At 46.0% G+C, this 25,761-nt stretch overlaps 1 long non-coding RNA gene across 1 annotated transcript in view; it reads right to left on the bottom strand.

Annotated features, from left to right (window-relative positions):
* The window catches only part of LOC140213538 (uncharacterized), a 49,708-nt gene that overhangs the window by 9,210 nt on the left and 14,737 nt on the right, over window positions 1–25,761 (bottom strand). The window contains exon 3 of the long non-coding RNA XR_011890398.1: window positions 13,036–13,112. This is a non-coding gene — a long non-coding RNA (uncharacterized lncRNA). The remainder of the gene's footprint in view (window positions 1–13,035; window positions 13,113–25,761) is intronic.

The raw sequence follows: 25,761 nt of genomic DNA, 5'->3' as shown, positions 1-25,761 counted from the left end.
AATATCGCAAAAACTTTTCTGGCGCTAGTGTGGACAAGGTTAGCACAAGATTGGTGTTGGTAAATTCTTCGGGTAACCAGTTTCCACTGAGAATTCCGGCTCTATTTAATTGATTTGCTGGGCGTTTGGCATCGTCAGATAAATCTGATGGCTACTGCTTTTCAACGAGAACACTTTTAAGTTGTTCGCAATTAGAAATAAAATGTTTGCGATCGGGACACAATCGCGTGAAACGGTGAGCATGACTGTGGTGATACCGGTTTTGCAAGGTCGCACAGGCTTATCAGCAAATGTAGAAGCTGGTTTCTATTAGTAGGTTTGCGATAAACTTTTGTCAGCAGTTTAGCTTGAGAAAGCATAGCTGGGACGTCCAGAAAGTTGGCCAATGATGACGAGCACTTGTGGGAAAATTTTATTTAAGGGTCAAAGTGAATAAAGCCTTTTATGAACTTTACCAGCCTAGCCTCGCCATGCGTCCGAATGAAGAGGATATTGTCAATAAAGCGCTTATAAAGGAAATGATTTAGGTTTGTACTGAATAGAAAATCATTTTCCAGAACACCCATGCAGATATCACCATAATTTAGGCCTATGCTAGTTCCCACTGACGTACCACTGATCTGAACGTAATGACAATCATTAAACTCAAAGTTATTGAGCTCGAGAATACCCTTTAACAGCGATCCAAGGTTTCTTTTTCAACAGGCTTCTCAAAAGGAGAATCTTCATAGGACTGAAGGACTGCTGCAATTTTATTGGCACCCTGTATGTTAGTATAAAGAGAGCTGACGTCGAGCGTTACAAGGATTGCGTTATGTTGAGTGGTAAGGTTTAGTCTATCTTGAACATAATTGTTGGTATCCTTTATAAATAACGGAAATGTTCCGGGAATCTGGTTGATAATATGTCTGCGTAGACTGATAGGTTCTTAGTTGCAGTGTTTACCCCGGAAAACATCTGGCGGCCTGGGTTGCCTTGTTTGTGAATATTCGAATCAAGTAAAATTCAACACTCACAGGACAGAGCCGTAGAAGTAACCGAACGGTTTTTACAGCGAAACTTTTTATGTGGACCCTGTGCCGTCGTTGTCAGACTTCGCTAAAACTATCATAATCAGAAATGGCTCAAGGGTCGTCTTCTTCCACAGCTGGCTCCGTTGCCGCTCGTCAATCAAGCGTACATTTTAACTTCTCTTCTGTCGTCGTAACGGGGAGGCCGTGTTTACGAGGGTATGAGCTATTCATTGTCTTACGTGATGTACAGGTTCAATTTTGAACAATCCGAAGCGACAACGGAGGGCGGATGCTGCTAACCACGCCACCGAACAAACTCGAGACATTGAACGCAAGCGACAAAGGCGGAATGTGGCTTTACTGTCACTGACGTCGTTTTCTCTGTCGCTGCTTGCCTGCACTTCCTTGCGCAAGAAGTGCCGGCAGCCGCGTCAATCGTAAAACAAATCCAACCAATGGTCGAAATGGTTGCAGCGCCCGCACCTCCAGTGGTTGGCCTTGCTTTGGATTAGTATTTCCGCACATTGGCCTTGCTTTGGATTAGTATTTCCGCACATTCCATCCCAGCTACATGTATAAGAAGACCAGGAGTCGTGCGTAATCCTGAGGAAGGAGCTAAGTACCGCGAGCGTCAACAAAAGTTGGTTCGTAAACGAACTTGTCGCTGTGAGGCCTGCTGCCTACACACACACAAAAAAAAACACTGGAAGAACCGCAAACGTCAAACCGCAATGTTGTTTATGTCTTTTAAGAATTGAAATTTACTGAATCCCCCTGAGGCTGGCCAAAAAGCAAGACCCTTCGGTAAGGCACTTTTATGAGCACCGGAAAGATTAACCGCGGAGAGGTTTCCAACATCGTTGCTCAGTTCAGTGAGTTTAGTTATAAGTGATGACTGAACGGTAACATTATTTTCATTACCAATACGTTCAGAAAGGGCTAGGCCGTCGCGAATAAACTTAATGCATTTGAACGCGCATACATTGTTGTTCTTGCTATGTATATAGGGTGTCAATCATTCTGTTTCACGCGTCCCTAACTGCGTAGTAGGCGCCTTTCTTCTCTACGAAGACGTATGATACGTTCTCTTTCACACGTTGTCATTATTGTGCACAACACTATCTCATGCATAGCGTGTTTGTAGGGACACCCAAATACATGTTTTTGTTACTTGACAAAAGCTGGTCACTAGCGGAAACGTTGTAAACTATATTGTGAAAATTAGTCATAATATTTTATTAGTCATATCATAAGAAGCCAACAAACACTGACACTAAGGACAACATAAGGAAAATTCTGCTTAGTAAATGAAATAAAGAAACTATAAATTAATGGAAATTAAAGTGGTTGAAAAAACAACTTGCCGCAAGTGGGAACCGAACCCACAACCTTCGCACTTCACGTGCGATGCTCTACCGATTGAGCGACCGTGGCGCTGTTTCCCCATCCACCTTCTTGGGTATTTATGTGTCCTAGTTTCCATTAATTTCCATTAATTTATTGTTTCTTTATTTCATTTACTAAGCACAATGTCCCCTATGTTGTCCTTGTTGTCAGTGTTTGTTGGCTTCTTAATAAAAATCGGGCCCCTCGGTTAACATTCTTTCTTCTCGCTTATATGTATATATATATATATAGAGCGAGAGAGAGAGAGAGTGTGTGTAGAGGAGGAGCGTAACAGTATAGTGGGTCATTTTCTTCAGCCCTCTTGCTCGAGAAACCCTGTTCATGCTGGGAGTCCCTGCCCTGCTGTAACGGTTGGTCCCAAACGCCGGTGACTAATACACGCCTTTAAAAGTGGTGGAACATGCTTGCGCCTACAACGTCCATCCTGGCACTTCGATCCTGCACCCTACACTCGACCATGTCGGACGTATCCCAGAAAACCTCTCCTACTCCGTCCCAGCAGGTGCCTCTTCCGTTCATCATGTGCTTTGGTGTGCTTCAAACAATCAATCTTGATTGCTTCCTTAAGGGAGTTGAAAAAATGGCTACTTCATCAATGCTCTGACCTTTATTCTAACAAGACGAGGCGCACCAGGTTAACTGTGACTCTTTGAAGTGATAATGAGCACAATTCACCCACTACGGTGGCATATATGTAGTGGCTATGACGTCGCGCTACTAACCCCGAGGGTGCGGTATTTTCAACGGCGGTGCTGCCATTTTCAACGGCGCGGATGACACCGACGTGGAGAACTGGCTGACGAAATATGAGAGGGTAAGCTCCCACAACAAATCGGACGACCCCGCAAAACTGAGCAACGTGCTCTTCTATCTCGCGCGTGTGGCCAGTCTCTGGTACAACAACCTTGAGTCCGACTTTCTGACGTGGCCTTCGTTCAAGACCTCTTCAGTGGCTATGTTTCATCGCCTGGCTGTTCCCAAGGTGGGTGCGGGACCACGTTTGCGAGAACGTGCACAGCAACCAGATGAATGATTTACCAGCAACATTGAGGATTTTCTGCAATTGTGCAAGCGAGTCAACGCCACGATGTCAGAGTCCAACAAAATCCTGCAGTTCATGAAAGGGATAGAGGACGATGCTTTCAACATGTTTCTTGCCCGTGACCGACATCGTCACCCTATGCCAAAGCTACAAGGAGCTACGCAGGCAACGCTCGTTCACACGGCGCTTGTCATCGCGCGGCGAACACATTGCTGGTTTGGCTACCATCTCTGACCAGTCAGCGCTGCTTGCAGAAATGAAAGCGTTCGTCCAGGAGGAAAGTGCACGCCAGCTCTCCTCGATGACCTTTTTCCCTGCGTGGGGCAACTAAAGCAGATGACGTGCTAGTAATGGCTACCTACATTCTTACAGGCACAGAGTAAAATATACATAAACACCAACCTACCAGGTTGCACTGCATTACTGACCCTGGCAACATTTAACACCCGAACTTTCTCTAGTGAAGCCAGCTTAGCAGGCCTCTAGGGGAACTATCAGGCGCTGTTTTCGATATGATCGGCCTCAATAAGGTTAGAAGAACTGGTGAGGCTTATGCAGTGCTGACTAATGGCCACTTCCGCTGCTATAGAGGACTTCCAGATAAGAAGCAGTACGCAGTAGGATTCCTAACACAAAAGGTTACAGCGGGCAACATTGACGTATTCTAAAGCACTAACGACAGGGTAGCAGTAGTAATAAATCTTAACAAGAGGTATAGATTAAAGGTAGTACAGGCCTACGCTCCAACATCCAGTCATGATGATGATGAAATAAACTAGTTTTATGAAGATGTAGAATTAGTGATGGGAAAAGTGCAACGTCACTATACTGTCGTAATGAGCGAATTCAATACAAAAGTGGGGAAAGAGCAGGCTAGCGAACAAGCAATGGGCGACTACAGCGTCGATTCTAAAAACAATAGAGGAAAGATGGTAGAATTCCCCGCGAATAATGAACACCTTCTTCAGAAAGCCTAGCAACAAAAAGTGGACCTGGAGAAGCTCTAATGGTGAAACAAGAAATGAAATTGATTTCATCTTTCTTGGCCATCCCAGCATAGTGTACGATGTTGAAGCTTAAGTAAGGTGAACTGCAGTGATCATAGGTTAGTGAGGTCTAGGATTCATTTCATTTGAAGGGAGAAAGAGTAAAATTGTTCAAGAAGAAACAGGCCCACCTAGAAGCAGTAAGGGTAAAAGTAGACCAATTCAGGCTGCTACATGCGAACAAATATGCACCCTTAGAACAACGACATCAAGGTGACATAGAGGTAAAGAACAAAACCGTAGCTAGGCTGGCTTCAGAAGCAGCAATTCAAGTGGGATAGGCTGATGATGATGGCCATAAAATAGGCTGATGATGATGATGACGGGTGGCCAACTGATGGCTGGGTATTCAACCGAGCTTTTTACTTCCTCTCATCTCCTTTCTTGGTGACTTTCCCAAGTTCTCTATTCCCTATCTGCCTTCTGCTGCTGTTGGCCACAAATACTTGCGCCTTGTAGCAGTCAACTAGAGAAACTAATGTGTCGAGAACATATTCAGCTATCAAAATATTAAGAGGCGCTGTTGTTGATTAATGGAGTAGTATATCATTGCGGCGTGTTTTTCGATAGCGAATGCAAAGAGTAAAGATACGATCAGCCGTTTTACAAAAACTGAAAAATTAGTGAGTCGACGAAGTTACCCATATCTGTTACACGATAGCTTAGATAAAGGCGACAACTGCGCACTGTTGGAACCTATCAGGGACGCCATATTGGCTGTATTGGGAATTTACGGAGACCAAGCTAATACACATACAAAACACATGCCTTGCGCCTCCCGTGTTAGCGAGTCTGTTACTACTACGTTGACGACCGTCGCTTCAATAAAATTAGATTTGTTTTAAGCATTGTTTCAAAATAAAACTTCAATGTTATGCTGTTCTCTAGATCCTGCGGTGTGCTCTTACTATAGAGTGCTACTGGCACCATTTACCGAACTAAATGGTATGGTGCGTAAAAAACACACCTGAATGCTTTAATTATAGCTGGGGGTCTTAGCCACGATGCAGTACTCATACGATGTCTAGCATGCTTGCTGAAGTATGCCATGACACAGGCCGAAAAATGGCATAAATTAAGTTATTGTACACATACAAGATACCAAAACACGCTCAAGTAGGTAAATGTATTGATAACATTTGCTCTGTTGTCTAATGAATGCACATAGACGTAAGCCAGCTTCCAGCTTTTCACTTTAGTTTTGTATAACAAATGTAACTTCAGTCAAGGCATACCAACGCCTAAAATCCGCAAATCTTTCTTCTTGAGCGAGATGATTGATAGATATTAATGCCATCGTAGCAAAGAAAAACCAAGACAAAGAAGATCGCCGGGCACCACGGGCCCTGGTGTCCTGTACATGTCGTGTCCTGTCCTCTTCTTTGTCCCTGTTTCTTTGCGCTACAACGGCTTCAATAAGTGCCAAATCAGATTGTTTAGCAGACGCTACTTTTACACTGGCGCTTACCGTAGTAAATTTTTATGCATATAAAAAAGACAGGTTGTTGCGCGAAATTCCGCAGGGGATAAGCGGCACTGGCAAGCATACGATGATGCTGATGATGATGTTTATTCATTCTTGCTTTGAAACGAGCGAGAATAGTCACCGAGCTTGCTTCATCAAGATTTGACTGCGCCTATCGCTATCTAGACTTTTGCCTATATGACCTCGAGCATAATTTTTTCATTTGAAAGGTCTTTCATTTTTTAGGTAGTAGTACCATTGCATACGCTCGCAAACGACTACGATTGTATCAATATCTACCAAACCTTTGTACCGCTACTACTCTGATGGTATCTTATCTCGACTTCTAGGCACATTCATAGCAACACGTTGGTAACACTGGAAAGAAGCGCATGTTTCTACAACAAATGAATTAGTCAGTAAACAGAAAGCCCACCATGCCTCACTACAAGCCACGCCGCCGACACAGCTCTGGGTCTATTAGCAAGTTTCAACGCCATCTATGATTTGCGCCGCAATGTCCAACACAAGTTCGAACGGCTTATCAGACGAGTTGGAGCTCCTTTTTATCTTACCCCCTGGTTACAACTCTTCCCCAAACAGGGACATTTCGGATTAACATAACGTTTTGAAGTGTCACTTGCAGACGTGTACCTCCAGGAGTTCACGTACGCGTGCCTCCAAAAGTTTAAGTACTGTTTCGTTGCTGCTACTCCCCGTAATATCTACGCCCAAAAAGAATGTCTCACATGCGCAGGCATTTGCAATGTACGGTAAGATTCACAGCAGAAAACTATTGTAATGCTGCCTCAGACGGTCATGTAAAAATCGCCCTTTTTGGCCCACACAGAACTTCGCACAGCTGTGTCTCGCAGGAGATCCCCACAAGCAAAGCAAACAGAACGGTTGGCGTGCTTCTTCTATTGTCTTATTATTCGTTGTATGAGGACACAAACAAACCAATTTGTTTGGAGTGAAAGACAGGCGCCGTTTAGCCGGATAGGCGAAGTATCAATGCCGATAGCAAATTATTAGACAGTTATATGCAGTAAGAATAGCAGATTTATTGTCCGTATAAACTTGCAAACATTGGCCTACTGTCTAAATTAACAAGCATGGTGTGACGAGCCCAGAGGCAAGCATGAACAGTAGTGGCGTGACTATCGCCTCTGGAGCCGGTGAAGAAGACTGCTCACGCGCAGGTAGCGCGAGAAAAGAACACGCTGAGTCGCTCGACCTGAGCTGCCGCGGTATCGGCCACTCCCGACAAGCATGCATCACGGCTGGCAGGCCCAAATAAGCTGTGACCGCGGCGGCTACCTCTTCGCGCCGCCTCCCACAAATTTATCACCCGGACGACCAAGCCCAGTCATGCCTGCATCAATGCACCGACTCTACCAAGGCGAGAGTGACATGGCCTCACGCGGTCGGGCAGACGTCCCGCGCTTGTAGGGTGTCCGGCAATTCTACATTGACATGCCGGACATCTGGTTCATCCAGCTGGACAGCCACTCCCGTATCAATAAGGTTCTAGGCTCTGACTGTGTTCCAGGCTCCCGCTGCCAGCCCACGGCCCCGACTTCTACGAGGACCTGCGGGCAGCCTTCCTTGCTCACTATGCCCCTCGAGGGCTCAGTCACAACAGCTCTCGGCATTTGAACCCTCGCATCATTCCCCGTCTTGTCGCCTCACATCACCTCAGTCCACTTGTGCCGATCATAAGCACGAGCCGGCTACAGCATCAAACCTCCACTCCGTCTGCGACATTCCTGCCCAGCTCAAAGGCAGCTTTGCGACAACTCTTTCCAAGGAATTTAGTGGGCCAAACGCAAGCGCTTTACGCTACTCTACGGCCCACCACTCTCCTTCCTTGGGCGTTTCCATAAGCTATCTGCTCTCCTTTCGGCGGCACCTCACTAATCACAGATTAAGAGGCTCTCCCACTGGCTCCACTAGGCACAAATTTCAATGTCGCAGGCACGGCGACGCCACAAGCACAACCATCGCGATGCCTTCAGCGATCGCCGCGACCCTGACGCCATCGGCATTCGTGATTTCACCTCACGCAGTAGCAGGCGAGCATTCCGATGTTCTGTACTCGCACCTTCCACGACTGCACAGCTTACCGACGTTTTCCAAGAGTGTCTGTGTAATCTGGTTTATTCAGCTCGAGAATCACATCTACATCAACAACGGGAGTTACCAACCCTTGCACTATCTCCACGCAAAACGCCAGCTGCCAAGTGGTCTTCTGTTGGAGCTCCAACTTCTATGGGTGGGAAATCTACAAGAAGCTGCGGCAGGCCGTGATTTGGCGCTATGGCGTCGCTGTGGCTGCGCCTCACTCACAACCCATGCTATCGGTGCTGCCTCGCACATCTCTCTCGATTCGCGTGAACCCGAAAGTACAAACTACGGCAGCATCTGCTTTCCATAGCCCCTGCAACCAAAGTACTAGCAAATTAAGCAACAAATGAAAACTTTCCGAACAAACTACGCCATCTCCAGGCCAAGGTCTTTCTGGTCTTCGCAATACGCCGCCCTGCACATCCGTACCCGCACTCGCAATGGTGACGCAGCATGAACAGCAAGGGCAACAAGGTACACTCACGACATTCCCAGATTGATGAAAACTCGCCAATAATACGTTTGTAGCAACCGTACGTACCTTCGTTGCCCCGCTCTTCGTAAATGCAGTTTTCCTTGCGGTAGGGGCCACTGCCTCTTGCTCCCGTCGCCAAATCTCGCCGGGGGGGTTATTGCCCCCGGCTCGCCCGACGAGGGCACCACCACAGCACTCGGCAAACCTTTTAGTTTTGAATAAAGCTAGTCGACGCTCCATTCTCACGCTCTCAAAACGTGTATTCCTTGCCTCCGCTAAACCAAGCTCCAACAAGTTTCATTTTCATTTATGGCGATAGCAACTGTATGGGCACTCCAGACGCATGCTATGGGCACTCCACCGCGTGCTGTGTGCTGTATGTGCAAGTGAAAGCCTGCGAGACTGAGCCAACCATGGTGGCTCAGTCGCAAGCGCGATGGAGGAAAGTGGAGAGGAAGCGCGCCGTCTTCCGTCGCGGAGGCCAGGGGGGTGTTCTACTCCGGCGGATGCTGCGTAGGACGCGGCCACGAGGACTTTATCTTGAAAGCGTTCATCATCATGATCATCATCAGCCTCACTACGCCCACTGCAGGGCAAAGACCTCTCCCATACTTCTCCAACCACCCCGGTCATGTGCTAATTTTGGTCATGTTTTCCCTGCAAACTTCTTAATCTCATCCGCCCACCTAACTTTCTGCCGCCCCCTGTTACGCTTGCCTACTCTTGGAATCCAGTCCGTAACCCGTAATGACCATCGGTTATCTTCTCTCCTCATTACATGTCCTGCCCATGCCCATTTATTTTTCTTGATTTCAGCTAAGATGTCATTAACCCGCGTTTGTTCCCTCACCCAATCCGCTCTTTCCTTATCCCTTAACGGTACACCTACCATTCTTCTTTCCATAGCTCGTTGCGTTGTCCTCGATTTAAGTAGAACCCTTTTCGTAAGCCTCCAGGTTTCTGCCCCGTACGTGAGTACTGGTAAGACACAGCTGTTATAAACTGTTCTCTTGAGGGATAATAGCAACCTGCTGTTCATGATATGAGAATGCCTGCCAAACGCACCTCAGCCAATTCTTATTCTTCTGATTATTTCAGTCTCAAGATCCGGATCCGCGGTCACTACCTGCCCTAAGTAGATATATTCCCTTACAAGTTCCAGTGCCTCGCTACCTATCGTAAACTGCTGTTCTCTTCCGAGACTGTTGAACATTACTATAGTTTTCCTCAGATTAAGTTTTAGACCCGCCCTTCTGCTTTGCCTATCCAGGTCAGTGAGCATGTATTGCAATTGGTCCCCTGAGTTACTAAGCGAGGCAATATCATCAGCAAATCGCAAGTTACTAAGGTATTCTCCATTAACTCTTATCCCCAATTCGTCCCAATCCAGGTCTCTGAATACCTCCTGTAAACACGGTGTAAATAACATTGGAGAGATAGTATCTCCCTGCCTGACGCCTTTCTTTATTGGGATTTTGTTGCTTTCTTTATGGAGTACTACGGTAGCTGTGGAGCCACTGTAGATATATTTCAGTATATTTACATATGGCTCGTCTACACCCTGATTCCGAAATGCCTGGATGACTGCTGAGGTATAGACTGAATCAAACGCTTTCTCGTACTCAATGAAAGCTTATACAAGGGTTGGCTATATTCCGCGCATTAATCTATCCCCTGATTGATAGTGTGAATTATGGTCTATTGTTGAGTAGTCTTTACGAAATCCTGCCTGCTACTTTCGTTGACAGAAGTCTAAGGTGTTCCTGATTTTATTTGCGATTATCTTAGTAAATACTTTGTAGGCAACGGGCAGTAAGCTGAACGGTCTATAATTTTGAATTCTTTGGCTTCCCCTTTTTTATGGATTAACATTATGTTGACGTTCTTCCAAGATTCCGGTACGCTCGAGGTAATGAAGCATTGTATATATAGGGTGGCCAGTTTTTCTAGAACAATCGGCCCACCATCCTTTAACAAATCTGTAGTTACCTGATCCTCCACAGCTGCCTTCCCCTTTGCATAGCTCCCAAGGCTTTCTTTACTTCTTCCGGTGTTGCTTGTGGGATGTCAAATTCCTCTAGACTATTCCCTCTTCCATTACATTATAGGGTTTTACATGCCAAAACCATTTTCTGATTATGAGGCACGCCGTAGTGGAGGACTCCGGAAATTTCGACCACCTGGGGTTCTTTAACGTGGACCTAAATCTAAGTACACGGGTGTTTTCGCATTTCGCCCCCATCGAAATGCGGCGGCCGTGGCAGGAATTCGATCCCACGACGTTGTGCTTAGCAGCCGGACACCATAGCCACTGAGCAACCACGGTGGGTTTCCATTATCGCCGTGGGTGCCAGTGGTACTGCGTAAATCTCTATAGAACTCCTCAGCCACTTGAACTATCTCATACATATTAGTAATGATATTGCCGGCTTTGTCTCTTAACGCATACATATGATTCTTGCTTATTCCCAGTTTCATGTTCACTGCTTTTAGGCTTCCTGCATTCCTGAGAGCATGTTCAATTCTATCCATACTACACTTCCTTATCTCAGCTGTCTTACGCTTGTTGATTAACTTGGAAAGTTCTGCCAGTTCTATTCTAGCTGTACGGTTAGAGGCTTTCATACATTTGCGTTTCTTAATCAGACCTTTCGTCTCCTGCGATAGGTTACTGGTGTCCTGTCTAACGAAGTTACCACCGACTTCTGTTGCAAACTCCTTAATAATGCCCATAAGAGTGTCGTTCATTGCTTCAACACTAAGGTCCTCTTCCTGAGTTAAAGCCGAATACCTGTTCTGCAGTTTGATCCGGAATTCCTCTGTTTTCCCTTTTACCGCTAACTCCTTGATCGGCTTCTTATGGACCAGTTTCTTCCTTTCCCTTCTCAAGTGTAGGCTAATTCAAATTCTTACCATCCTATGGTCACTGCAGCGCACCTTGCCGAGCACGTCCACATATTGTTGATGTCAGGGTTAGCACAGAGTATGAAATCTATTTCATTTCTAGCCTCGCCATTCGGGCTCGTCCACGCCCACTATCGGCTATCCCGCTTGCGGAAGCAAGTATTCATTATCCGCATCATTTGTTCTGCAAACTCTACCAATAACTCTCCCCTGCTATTCTTAGACCCTATGCCATATTCCCCCACTGACTTGTATCCAGGCTGCTTTTTACCTACCCTGGCGTTGAAGTCGCCCATCAGTATAGTGTATTTTGTTTTGACTTTACCCATCGCCGATTCCACGTCTTCATAGAAGCTTTCGACTTCCTGGTCATTATGACTGGATGTAGGGGCGTAGACCTGTACGACCTTGAATTTGTACATTTTCACAAGACCTGCCACCCTCTCGGTAATGCTATATAAATCCTGTGTGTTACTAGCTATATTCTTAATAATCAGGAATCCGACTCCTAGTTCTCGTCTCTCCGCTAAGCCCCGGTAGCAAGGACGTGCCCGCTTTTTAGCACTGTATATGCTTCTTTTGTCCTCCTTACCTCACTGAGCCCTATTATATCCCATTTACTGCCCGCTAATTCCTCCAATTGCATTTCCAGACTCGCCTCACTAGATAACGTTCTAGCTTTAAACGTTGCCAGGTTCACATTCCAATGGTGGCCTGTCCTGATCCAGGGATTCTTAGCACCCCCTGCTGCGTCACAGGTCTGACCCCCGCCGTGGTCAGTTACTCCGCGGCTGCTGGGAACTGAGGGAAGGGGTTTGATTGTTGTATTCATATCGGAGTTTGTGGCCAAGTACTGCACCAGGGTGGCCAATCCTGCTGTTGTGAGGGAGTGCGTTACCGGTTCTGTCACCGGGATCAGGCCGCACTCCAGGCCTGTCTATGGAATTTTATCAACACGCGGAATTTTTTTAATCCGGTGGAAAATTGCGTGGCACCAGGACTCGAACCACAGTCCTCTTGCACGCGAGGCGCATGCTCTACCTCTACGCCACCGCTGCATATAACTAGCTATCAGCGATCGGTAAAATGTGCATCGTGTGCTGACAGCTTGATGCATGCTGTTTTTGTCGCTTAAGTCCGCTTCTCACTCCAGCGCTTTGACAGCGAGTTTCCGCTGCCATCGACTGGCATGTGTTCATGTTTGCTTGTGCGCGCATGGCACTGTCCTTGATAAATGAATACTAAGTGAATGTTTACAAGTTGACACAACCGGTAAAAGTACTATCCTTACTTGTTATTGATGTCTGCTAATTTGTTATCGCAGTCGATTACTCCGACTTTTTTTCTTGCAGAGTATTTCACTAGATATTCTGCTTAAATGAATAAACATTTCGTTCTGAGTCAGCGTCCTTGTTCGTCGCCTTCATCTGTTCTGTTGCTTTGAGCTGTTTCTTCTCAAGTCATATACCAACAAGCGCAAGTGGTTAGGCTTCTCCGCAAATATTCTATAGCAACTTCTAAACATTTATGGAGTTATTGGTAGATAGCGCAAATACCTGTTGTATTGTAGACTTTCATCGATATTGGTGGGTATGTAGTGTTATCAAATAGTCCCACTTTCTTCTGTACGAGCCTGCATTAAAAAAAAGAACGTTCTTATAAAGATTCTGTTAATGCTGAATTATTATATGATGTGCGATTTGCACACTACTGAATTTAAGAAAGCACAATAACAATAGATGAATTTAAGAAAGCACGCAACTGCGGTTCAACGGCCTCTCCTGAAGATTAGCAATGCAAAGTGTCAAAGTGCTAGCTGCTTCCACAGCACCTCTAATGCGAAATTGAGAAAAGCAGGAGGGAGATTAGGCATTTGTCAACGATGATGTCTATGCTAGAGGTAGCAAAAAATACATTTCCGTAGAACTCACAAACAATGAACTGGTTATGATCATTCAATATTAACACGGGTACTTGTTTATCATTCTTGGCTGACCGCTTTTCACCGTCTCAGCGCAGGACGCCCCTGCAAGTATCAGAAGTTCCTCAAATACTATCGATGGTTACACCTGCTGCCGGTTGTCACCAAACCTTGTGTAATCCGGTTATATGCGCCACACGAATTGTGTAGTACTTTGTCGAAGACACGCGGGCACTAGCGATTAATCTGGAACATTCGACGACTCATGTATAAAAGCATGCGCGCCTGACCCGCTGACCAGATTTTCGACGATTGCCGACTGTGTTCGCTGCTGTCGTTGTGCTTTGCGTTCGGCCCGATTTTTTTCCTGGCACAGGTTCGCCCAATAAAGAGTTTCGCCTTTCATGGTTTTGCTACTGTGTTCCTGTCCATCACTACCAGGTGTCAATATCTTCAAGCAGATCTGCACTAAGTGCACACTTGGGTAAGGACGTACAAACGGGAAAGCCATAAATTACGTAGGTTTAGCATTTTGTCCTTATCCTACGAATGAGCATGCTCCAGCAGTGCTTATAAGGTTGTTACAGAACAGGGGTCACAGGTCAGTCAGGTCCGAGTTTGACCTACATTAAAAGATACAAAATGAAGATCAGAAGCAAACGAGGTCAACGTAAAAGCACTCTGGGGAAACGGTTCGGAATTCATTATACTGCTCAGGAAAAAAGTCTACTGCATTAGGAGGGGCGGGCACGCGGCGGTAGTTGTTGAGCTTAAGATCTTGGCAAATAATGTCACTGGAACCATTTTAACTAGCAAGTCAACGTATCTTTGGGATCCTGCAGGTTCTTAAGGTTAGGACACTTCATCGAGGAAGAACCACATGGCGAAAAAGTCGTCTGTTCATACTGACCCGTAAGACATTTAATAAGCACAGGAAACGAAACTAGAATATAAATAATTTAAACCTACAGCTAACCACACAACACGTCTCACAGGGGCCGTGATACACTTTTTGTCGAAGTCCATAATGGCGTTTGACGTTAAAAGACATTACTTCAAAAATACATTGCAGTAAAAGTACTTCAATGCGCTCAATTGAAGCAGAGCTATTGGCAACCAAAGAACACCAGTGACCCCTGTCACGGTGTTCCTGTATCTTCTTCAAGGCCTTGCAATGCGAACGCTATGTCGGAATGGTACCCACAATGCTCCGCCTACTAAACATACCCTTGACATGCAAATTAATTTGGTTTTGTATATTCACGTAGACGCCAGTACTTCCCATTTTGGTGCCTACGACGCTCTAGACTAGGAGGCTATACGTCAACTTAAGGTTGACTTCACGGTGTCTGGACAGGTGTCGAATCGTTTTGCCAAGCTAAAGCGTACTAGAGAACTACGCGCGGCTGCGTTTTCACAAAGCGAGTGGCACGAGTAGCGCATTTCCTTTATAACATAACTCTTCAGCATGCCATCACGCAACTTCCGAAGGTCGAAAGGAACGCCGTCTTCAGGTTCACCTGCGAGCAAGTCGGCAGGGCGCCCCTTGTTTAAGCAGTGGATGCCGCACTTCAGCCGCCGTGGGAGCGCGCGATACGGTCACAGTTGCATTCGCCGCGGCGTGGCTGGCTCGAACGGCGCTAACTCCCGAGGATCGCACGTATAGCCTTCTACGGGTGACTGCGTTCCTGGCACCTTCCTGAGACTTTTTCGAAGCAGATTCCTGACACCCGTCTTCGTGCGGTGGCGTGGTACTGCCCTACATCTACAGAGTCCACTTCAAGTGCAGTTAATTGAATTCATGCTGCCCTACATCCCACCTCTTTGAATGACTGGCTGACTCCGCAAACCTACGCCTCACTTCTCTTCGCGGCCCTTGTTCAGTATGTCCGTAACGTGCTGGGCGTGACCTGGGGCCCTATAACGCAGAACTATTCTAATCTGTTTTTATTCCAATCTACTGACGTCATATTTACGTAACAGCCTTAGCATGCGCCGGGTGGTGACCCGCAGCCTTGATGATGATGATGATGATGATGATGATGATGATGATGATGATGATGAAGCCTCAATTAACGGCCCGAACCCACTATGGGGGATAGGCCACGAATCGGGTGGTAATATGATTGAAAATAAAATATATTAGTTAATTGTTGTATCGTCATGGCACCGCACGTGCCTATGAAGCTCGGCGCACCTGCTGTAATAACTTTCTTCCCTTACTCTCTATTTGTCCCTTCCCCTCTTTCTTGCTGTGTGCTATATATAGCACGCGATACCCGTAATAAACGTTCTTTGCTCGGTTGACCTTCTTGGGAGTACGTGGTTACTTCATTAATAAATAAATTACACAAAAAAGGAAAATAAATATATAATCCAACATGAAAAATAAACTGTGAATACATAAGATAAAGTAGTGACCAATACTAAAGTAAGCCTTGCATTGATAGGAATATTATAAAAAATAAAATAAAATGAACTGTTACTGAAATACATAATATAAAAGATATACTTAAACATGAGCAAGTTAAATTTTGAATAATAATGCTAGTATAAATTAAACTGAATTCGTGCGTTTAATTTTTCGAATTTATTAGATTAAAGTAGAAGTAAATTAATTGTGGAAACTGGGAACTATTAACAAGGCATTCTTTTTGCGCCACATAGAAAATTATAAATGGCTAGGCAAACGTTCCTGTTGCTGTATCCCAATACCGTTGCTCCAGGGGAGAGTATAACAGTACTGCTTAAAGGCAATCCTAAATTTTGATGCGGAACTTCTAGACATAGTTTTCGGTGAGCAGAAAACCGCCGACACGATAATAAAAAATGATGTATGGATTCCGGCTCATTGCAGAGGTAGCGTAGAGGAGATGCTGCCAGACCACATCCGTGCAAGTAAAAAATAGGTGTTGGAATACGGCAACGGGGGCTGCCTAGTAAATGAAACTTCAAATTTCCGGTTATGACACCATTGCCGGTTCCAAGAATAATTTAGGTGAAAAAATCTGTAGATTTTGCTAATGACAGGGCTTTATTCTCTTCGCTCAAAGAAAATTGCCTAAATCTGGCTGCAGTGATGTGCGCAGTTGCCGGCAGCACAGGTATCACAGGACCTGTTAAAGAAGCTCGTGCTAAGGAATCCACTATTTCATTAATAGGAATGTTTCAGTGGCCTGGGACCCATACCACATGAACTAAACTTAAGTGAGGCGGAGCTAATGAATAAAACATGTACAATACTGTCGACTTTGTAGACGCAGTAAGTGCGCTGCATACAGATAGAGAATCTGTGATGGTAGTAACTTTTGTAGTATAAAGGGATAATTTCCGCAAGGCAAGAACTATTGCCAGAAGTTCGGCATGAAACATTTATGTGTAGTCTGGTAGGCAAAGTGAAAACGACCAATCGAGGATGGTGAGTAGATACCAACGCCTGCCTTCTCTTCACACGAAGAAGCATCAATCGCTCTTACGCTTATTTTGAAACGGGCCAAAAAGTCTTGTAAACGGTCATTCAAATATGTTCTGGGCAGAAATTTCGCATTGTTTGGAAAAATGTCTGCAAATTCAATTTTGAGCGACCCTGGAGACCTATCCAGCGGAATTATTTCTCTAAGGCGAACATTTAAAGGTGCTAATTGTGCTTGCACAAATACAACTTGGGGGGTATGCAACTGTGACCACGTGTTCTCAAAAAATGGATTTGGTTCACTAACAAATGCATAGTGTCAACTTCGTAGCCAAGATTCATAAGCTCTTAAGTAGGCTTGAACCGTAAGCATGCGGAATCGCGTATGAAGAGTAGGTAGGCGCGCTTCCTGGTATAATACATTATTAGCAACGAATTTAGTAAGACCTAAACATAGTAGAAGAGCTTTTCTTTCTAAAAGAACAAGTTGTCTTAGTTTATATTTTGCACTTCCGGTGAACAAAACACAGCCAAATTGTAGAATCTGTCGTACATACATATACGATAAATCATAATTAGTGTGTCACTTCGTATACCAGAACGCCGGTTACTGGTTCTACGTAGTAAACCTACGGCTCGTGTCCCCTTCGTTCGAATATTTCCTATGTGAGAACGCCAGTTATGTCTCAATAGCCCAATCAAATGATATCCTTGTTTGCAGGATGTCCCTTTTGTTTGCTTAAAAAAGGAGTAACATTGTCTACATTGAGCAGTTTTTCTTATCTAATTGGCTGACGAGAGGCGAGGAGCACGCTGAAGTAAAGAGGATTTTGCATGGAGCAGAGCCAGCAGAGTGAACATTCATATTAGGATGAGGAAGGTGGTGCCGGCGTCTGCCGTTGGTCCGCCATCCCTTAATTTGCTTGCGGTGGCTGGTCGAAAATCACGACGGCGTGCAACGGAAGGTTAAGAATGCCGCTAAATCTGATCCTCAGCAAAGAAGAGTTGGCGAACGATGTCGTATACGTGCTGAAAGGGTTCGATAACGTTATGCTGCCACGCAAAAAGCTTTATTATACGCAAATAAATCCATGTTCGCCTGCAGGCACGAGTAAGCAATGCCTGAGCTTAGCTATGTTAGGATCGGCCTGCAGGGGTACTGCCCTGAAAGCTATTTCAGCCCGCTGCAGGTGCGTCGATCGATCCGGGGTGGGGGCGCCCTCCGGAGAACGAGCGAGGACGACAACGCTAACCGACCATGCGCCGCGTTTGGAGGATCGGTGACGACAGCAGGGCTGGCCACGTTTGGTGTCCCGTGCATTGTCGGTTAATTTGTCGGGTCGTCATTCGTGGTTTCTCTGCGGCAGGGGGAGCCTCCCTGGCAAAAGGGTGCTTTGCGGTACGGGGGCCCCAGGATTCGTCACACTCTGCTGACACACGTGGCGACTGCAGGAAAAAGGCAGCTCTAGAATTTAGCGGCGCCGGCTGGGGTCGGGCGTTATCACCTGACTACGGGGACGCCTGACAATGGATACCACGATGACTGCGCTGCAAAGGTCGTCGGCCCTCGGAGAGAGCAATGAAACCTGTGCAGCATGTGTGTGTGTAAAACCCATACACCCTTCTCACAAAAGCGACCACGAGGACTTTATACGGATTGACTGGTCGAATGTTTTCCTCACCTAGGGAACCAGGGACAAATTGAGTGCTTATAAGCGGCTGTTGTTGGCTGCTAGTGGGCGCTCGTCGTCGTGCTCTGTGCTCGTCAATATACTCGTGAGCTGTGTGCTCGTTTGCTGTGTGCTTCGTCTTGCGGACTGCATTTGGGAGTTATGCATAGACTGTGTAAATGTATCTCTTGTTCAAAATGTTAATATGTAAATAAATCCTGCTCGCCTAGTCCTGTCACCCCAAGTTCTTCCGATCGGCCTACAAGCCCGTCTCCAAATCCTACATCTACGACCGCCAAATCTAATAGCTATCAGAACAGGGCAGCCTCTGGCTATTCAGAAAAATATTCTTTTTTGTTCGGCATATTATAGCATCTTTAACGCGTACACGTCATTTTGACGCGTGAGTTTTCGCGGCGTTGTGGCATCGCATGACAGACAGGCGAAGATGGCGCAGCCCCGAAAATTTTGACCAGCAGCTGATGGCTAATGGCAAAAAACGTCGAATCAGAAAGAATAATTTTTCTTTTGTTCGGCCTAAGCATGCCTTGTCAGCGGCACATATCATAACTGATAGGGCGTTTTCGCGGTTTTCATGACGTCGCATGACAGACAGGTGAAGTGGGTGTGGCCCGACTATTCTTTTTTTCATCAGTTGTGAAGGGCTGATAGCAGAATTGGAATAGAAAAGTTTCGAATAACTTTACGTTATAGCGCCCCTGGTAGGCAAAGGCAATTTGAAAACGAAAGCTCCTGACTAGGGGGGCTATGCTGGATGCGCCGAGTTTCTCGTTCACCCGAGTTTTACCAGAGTTTGCTAGACGGCAGTCAGTGAACGGAGATAGCGTGAAACGCTCGAAGGCTGCAGGCAAAAAAATATGTAGACAAAAAGCCGCGTATGACAACATGAGCGCTCCGTGCGCGGCACGCTGCTTCCGCGTTTCAAGCGCAGACGGCTGCACAACGAAACGCGCCAGCACCGCGTATTGTTATCAACGGATTATCGCAACTCAGCAGTACCGTGACTGTCCCGCTGTCTGTCTGCACACTTGCCGTGAGCCGCTTGCCGCTTGCCGGCTGCACAACGAAACGCGCCAGCGCCGCGTATTGTTATCAACGGATTATCGCAACTCAGCGGTACCGTGACTGTCCCGCTGTCTGTCTGCACACTTGCCGTGAGCCGCTTGCCACGCCTTTCCCGGGCGGGTCAAGGGCGTGCCTACTCTTTCGGGCACTATCTTTCTAGCCTCCATCGAATGCGAACAGGGTACATGCTGCGCATTCTTGCACCTACGCTTTCGCTCAAACGAATACGTTAAAATACAACAAATAAAATAACGAACATTTTTGATGACAGACGGAGATCAAGCAAATTATTAAATTTTGCGTTTCTTGCCGCGAGCAGCAACAGTGAGGCGAAAGCTTAGAAGCGGATACATTGAAGCGGGTCGCACGCACGAGGCAGCTCATATGGTGAGAAGTCGCCTAGGGGCGCTACAGTGGTATTCTCAATAAAGTCAATGATCACCACTCTTTCTCTATTAGGGGAATAGAAACGCAGCGTCGCGGTACGGCTGTTCATCGCACGCGTTTAAAGGCCCTCGCTTTACCAACTAAAACGACACACTATATAGTCATATATACGGGAGCAATGGCTGTCGCTGCCAAATGGCGGTCCGTAGTGCCCGTAGGGACGCAGTTCAGTGAAAATGTACCAGTTTATCTTTGTGCACGAAGCCTCGGTGATGCATTGCGAAGAATAGCGTGCTTCCCAGCGACACAATTCATCGCTTGTCATCGCTTGCCCAGTGAAAGTGCCTCTGAGCGCATGTTCGCAGTATTTGAGTGTTTGTGCACACCAAGGTGCTGGCGGATTACTTATGCTGGAGCCAGCAGCGATCGCAGAAGGATATCGTAACGACACCGCAGCAGTCGCATTTTGGCAGGTGAGGGCTTTGTGTGCGGTTATGAAATGACTTCGAACTGAGGAAGGTGTTGGAACTGTTGGGTGCGCAGTGCTTGTGATGAATAAATGCCATTGCACTGGGTCTAGAAGAGCGAGCGATTCTCTTACGCTGATAGTGTTTACGACGTTGTGGCTCCAATACATCACCGATGACAGAGCAGCCACCTCAAACGACTGCTGCGATACGCACTCCTCAGCGTCGTCGTCCCCCTCGGCGCATCGACGCCTTGCAAGCAGCTACAGTGACGTGCCGATTAATATTTACTGTGCGCTACGTCGCCACAATGCATGCAATGAAACCGTGCTGTGGGGCCATCTCAGCCCGAGAAGATATATGCATAAGCGAGTGACAGTCATCGCTTTGTTTTTGATAGTAGTGCGCAGTACATCACCGATGACAGTGCGTTGTGCGTGTTTTATGTCGGTGGTGAATATTGTTGATGCCTCTCAGCTCGGCACGGCGTCGCTGTTGCTGAAAGACAAGTTGGGCGTGGCCCAACGGTGGTGGGTGCGCGCACAAGAGTTACATGCCTCGCGTGGGGCGTGACCTCTGGCTTTGATTGACAGGCGAACTCGTGCTAAACTCGTACATCGCGAGACCCCTCCGAGTTCCATTCGGGAACATGGCGGCGGCAGCAGCAGCCTGTGTTATTTCATCCAGCGGCAGCAAGCGTCAGTATGACCGTCTGGACCCGGTTCGTGTACATGACGGCCGTGGAGTTTCAGCGTCATTTTGGCCTGTCGAAGACATCAGTGCGCTGGCTGTGTGACGAGCTAGGCGAAGACTCTCGTCTGCGGAGACAGCGTGGCGGGCTTCATTCGCTCACCCTCGAAGAGCAAGTCCTCTGCGCTCTGCGTTTCTACGGGACTGGGAGTTTTCAGGGAAGCGTCGGCGCCGAGCGTTACATTGAACATCATCAAACTACTGTGATCCTCTGTGTCAGAGGTGTCTGATGCACTTATTGATGCGGCAGTGCGGAAGCGGTGGCTGGCTTTCCCGAAGACTGCGGCTGAGCGGGCATTGATAAAAGAACGCTTACTTCGCGGAAACATTACGAACGTAGTCGGGCGTGTCGACGGAACGTACGTAGGAATTAAGGCGCCTTCAATGTCAGCGCTACTGTGATTAGCATTGAAGCAATATCTAGACGCACCAAAGTGCCAAATTTGTCACTTCTGTGTAGCCGACTTAAATTTTGTGTTACCGACATCACACATGCGGCAGCCTATGATACTGACTTTTTCCCTGGTTGCTGACTTTTTACCGATTGTTCTACTTGTCTGTCAGGGTGCCTTCCAAATGGCTCACTTTTTGGGGAAAGAGGTTAATGAAGTACTAATAGATAAATGAATGTCACAAATTGTGTGAAGTACCCTGTGAGTGCTAATCTCATAAAGAATTTGGGTTTTTTTATGAGATTACTTAGTACTCAGTACAAGTTACTTAGTATGCATAATGCTGAATTTTGATCATGTGTCATCTATTGGCCGCACTATGAAACAGCAAGGCATTGCACAATTCGTTGCACTGCGAGATGCGGATGTCGCGCCAAGACGGTTGTGCCTGTGCATTTATGGCGAAATGAAAATGCTTCGAGAATCTTGGTGTGCTGGCTTGCGTGAAGAAAATACTTCAGACTGTATGCTGTGTTCACTGTTGGTGCATGTGCCAGTAGTTCAGTGTATTTTCTTTTTTTTGGGGGGGGCGGAGCGTTATTCTGTATGGACAAATAGTATATTTTCGTCTCATAATAGGGCTCTAATTCTTCAGCAGTAGAACAATGCAGATCCAATGTTCTGCAGAACTCGGTGTGCGTGAAGGTGTCATGAACCACCAAGGCAAAATTACATATCGGGAGAAATGTGGTGCAGATGCTAATGAAAAGTGGGTCTTTAACCCGCCATGATAAAAATAAAGATTGCAGAGCGAATATACCTCTTGTACAGCTTTAGAGCAATGATTACACAAACTGTGACATGCTCAAACGTGTAAAAGCTTGCCGCAATGCCAAAGTAAGATGAGCGATATGCAGCATATTTTGGCATTGAACATGTCTTGTGACTGCTATTTTTATTGTAAGCCTCGCTGTCACGCCTTTCCCTCCGGCACTCCCTTTACTGAAACGTGGCACTGTCTTTCCATTGGTGTCATGATGCTGATGGTAACGGTAGCAGTAAGGCTGGTTAATGCTTGCCCCTTTGCTTCCTGTGAATTTAGTTGTACAGAATATGGCACGTGCATACGCCTGTGCAGCAAAATTTTACGCTTGTGGGGATTTGTTGGAGAGCTAATTCGTGTTGGGACATTTCAAAGATGTGCGCGATTGTGGCTTAATAACTAGAGCATTAGTGAGGTTGAAGACTGGTTGTATTGGTATAGAAAGTTGAAGTTGAATTGCACAACAATTCGACGGGACACAAAGAGGAGAAAGACACACAGCAGAACGCTCTGCTGTGTGTGTTACTCTTCTTTGTGTGCCGTCGAACTGTTGCGCGATCCAACTTCAAATAAAGCACTGGGCTTCTTTGGTGCAGGACCGAGGAAGTGTGAGCTACTCGACACCATGCCAGTGCCTTGCCACACAATTATGGAAGTCTGAAGGTTTGGAAACAAAGCTTTGCTTTCAAATCCACCTGCTCATGTAATACAAGCACTGATTGAAAAAACCGTCATACAAAAATAATGGTGAAATGAATGGCCTTCGAAAAGTGTAATTTGTATGTTGACACTAATGACATAATAGGTGCCACAGCGAACTCCACAATTCTACTGGACAGAGCAGTTTGTTTCCTGTGTGAAGCACAAGCTTCCATTACATGCTGTGGAGATAACCAAGCTCAGTTTGTTTTAACGTGGTCAACAACATTCACTGTAATCTGTTTTTGATTCTAAAGAAGTGCCAAACACCACCTCTTTTTCAAGGATGTCATGGGAATATTTGGCGAGACCTTTTTACAGCCCCTCATAATGGAAGTGTGGCCAGCCAGCTTTGCTTGGGTGCCTTTATAGATTTCTGTTCCTGATCATTGTGTGCTATCAAGTGGCTAAAGTCTATGCAACCAGTGCAAGGCATTACTTGATTCTATAGTCGGATACAACTTTAGGAGGCCGCAGAATCTGCACTTCAACGGCAGGTGAACACAAGCCAGCACCAATGGGCACACACTCTACACTGACGTCGTGCCGCTGGACGCACTAATACCCGCTCATTGGAGAGGGACTATTTCTTTAGACGTGGAGGCAATCGGCTGCTGCGCTTTGGTCATCTGGGCGGGGCCTCTCCTGTCTTCTGAAGTTGTATCCGACTAGAAGATGCCGCTTTTCATACAACACAAAAGGACAAAGTGTACAATTATTTGGCCTATGAAATGAATACATCACAAGTGAGCTATGCATGGGCTTAAGCTGTGTGAAAATTCGTACATGCAAATATATGGCATTGTTAAAGAATATGTGGTATCGAACATGCATGTAATGACACGTTTAAATCGGGGAGTGTTGCATTTATATGCACAGTATATAGGTGACAGCATTATTAAGCGCATGCCGTTTCCTGTCTTTTCATTGTGAAATACACACACCGCTCATCTTGTGGCTAATCAACACCTGCTGTATTCTTGCACATAGAATGAACAAACAGCACAATGACGTATATGCTGTGTTAGTGTCTTTTTCATTTAGACGGTCCAAGAGTGGCACAGGTTGTCTTACGTTTTTGCCCATTTTGAAGAGACATCGAGTGCATGTTACAAGTGTGCCAATATGCACAGCACAATGTTTATTGCAATAATTTTATTCATGCTCTTGAATAATAAACAAAATAATAAACTGAAAGCTCCTTTATAAGGTGTGTTCTGGGGGCTCGACTGGAGAGCAGTGAGGGCACTGATGCTACTGTTGCAGAGAAGCCATCGGGACCTTACCACACTCTCAAGAGCACGTGCCTGGCACTCACCTACTGCCACCAAGCGGTTGAGTGCCTCCAGCAGCAGAATGTTTTGCTGCTAAAAAAGTGGGTTGTTGGAATAAATCAACCGCATATAAACCATTATTTACTAATAAAAATGCTCACTGCACTATTCGTACTAAATGCCCTTAACTGTGGAAGCCTTTAGTGTATGCATAATAAAACAATTTGTCGGGACAACGTTGCTTTATTTTTCATAACGGGTTGTTTCTTTTCAGAGCCAACTGTAATGTTTATTAGTGTGCCAGCAGCTGAGGTGTCCTCGCACCTTCATGAGTCTCTACTGTCAGCACCACAAACCTATTTTTGTTCACTGCAAAACCAATGCCGCTCCCTACAATCCCGTCTTATGCGAGCTGATTGCATCCTATGCCTACAAACATCATATTTTTGTCCCATTGCGCAATTTTCTACCATCTTCGGCTGCAGTTCTCCATCCTTGACATCCATTCTGTCACGCTTATGTAATCACCTGTTATGAACTGGCAACAAGTGATTGAAGACGTGCATGGCCTACCCGCCGATTCTATTTTTTTTTCCTATTCTCAACTAGCATGTCAGTTGCCACGGTTTACTATGCCACTGTCTTCCTGCCTTAATGCTATCACCAACAATTTTTGTTACTTCGCTTTCTGCACAGTCCTCTACTTCTCAAGTTTCTTTGTTAACCTCCATGTTTATGTCCCATATTGCATAACCGGTAGAATGCAATAATTCTAAACATTTTTCAAGGATATCGGTAACGTGGCGAGCACGATTCGGTAATGCCTCCCATGTGCTGTTCAACACATGAAATTTTTGTTTAACTTTCCTGCTTTATATCAGTACCTGCTATTGATATTTCACCTGGATAAAGATACTCTTCCATAGATTCTGCGGGCTGAATGTCACTGATGAATTTCTGTGATCTCCCCAAGTTAGTTAAGGCTACCTTTATCTTTTCCATATTTTCGCGGGCCCACGTGCATGTAAAAGCACAAACACTCATAGGTTCTCAATGCCTTTTTCAAACTGCTGGACATTCAATTCGTTACTACGAAAGTGACTTAATCCGTGCACTATTATTATGCTAAATATGAAACAGTAAAAATATACTTATCTGCAGTTTGTCGATGTCTCCTCCACTGTGTTGGTTGCGAGATCCATCGTCGGCACCACCTCCTTGTCGCATCGTAGCTATATCGGCTGTCTTCCATTTGCACACACTATGTAATATTCGTGACGCTCGCAATCACGCAGAGTGGAGGAACTCAGCGCACTCACAGAAGCAGCACCGGATAAGTTGTTTGTACAGGATTGTGCCGTGAACGGTAGGTGAGCGTTGCGATCTGTGAAATCGCCGAAG

The sequence above is a fragment of the Dermacentor andersoni genome, chromosome 10 (genome assembly GCF_023375885.2).
Source record: "Dermacentor andersoni chromosome 10, qqDerAnde1_hic_scaffold, whole genome shotgun sequence".
Taxonomy (NCBI): Eukaryota; Metazoa; Arthropoda; class Arachnida; order Ixodida; family Ixodidae; genus Dermacentor; species Dermacentor andersoni.
This window is presented reverse-complemented; position numbering and strand designations above follow the sequence as displayed.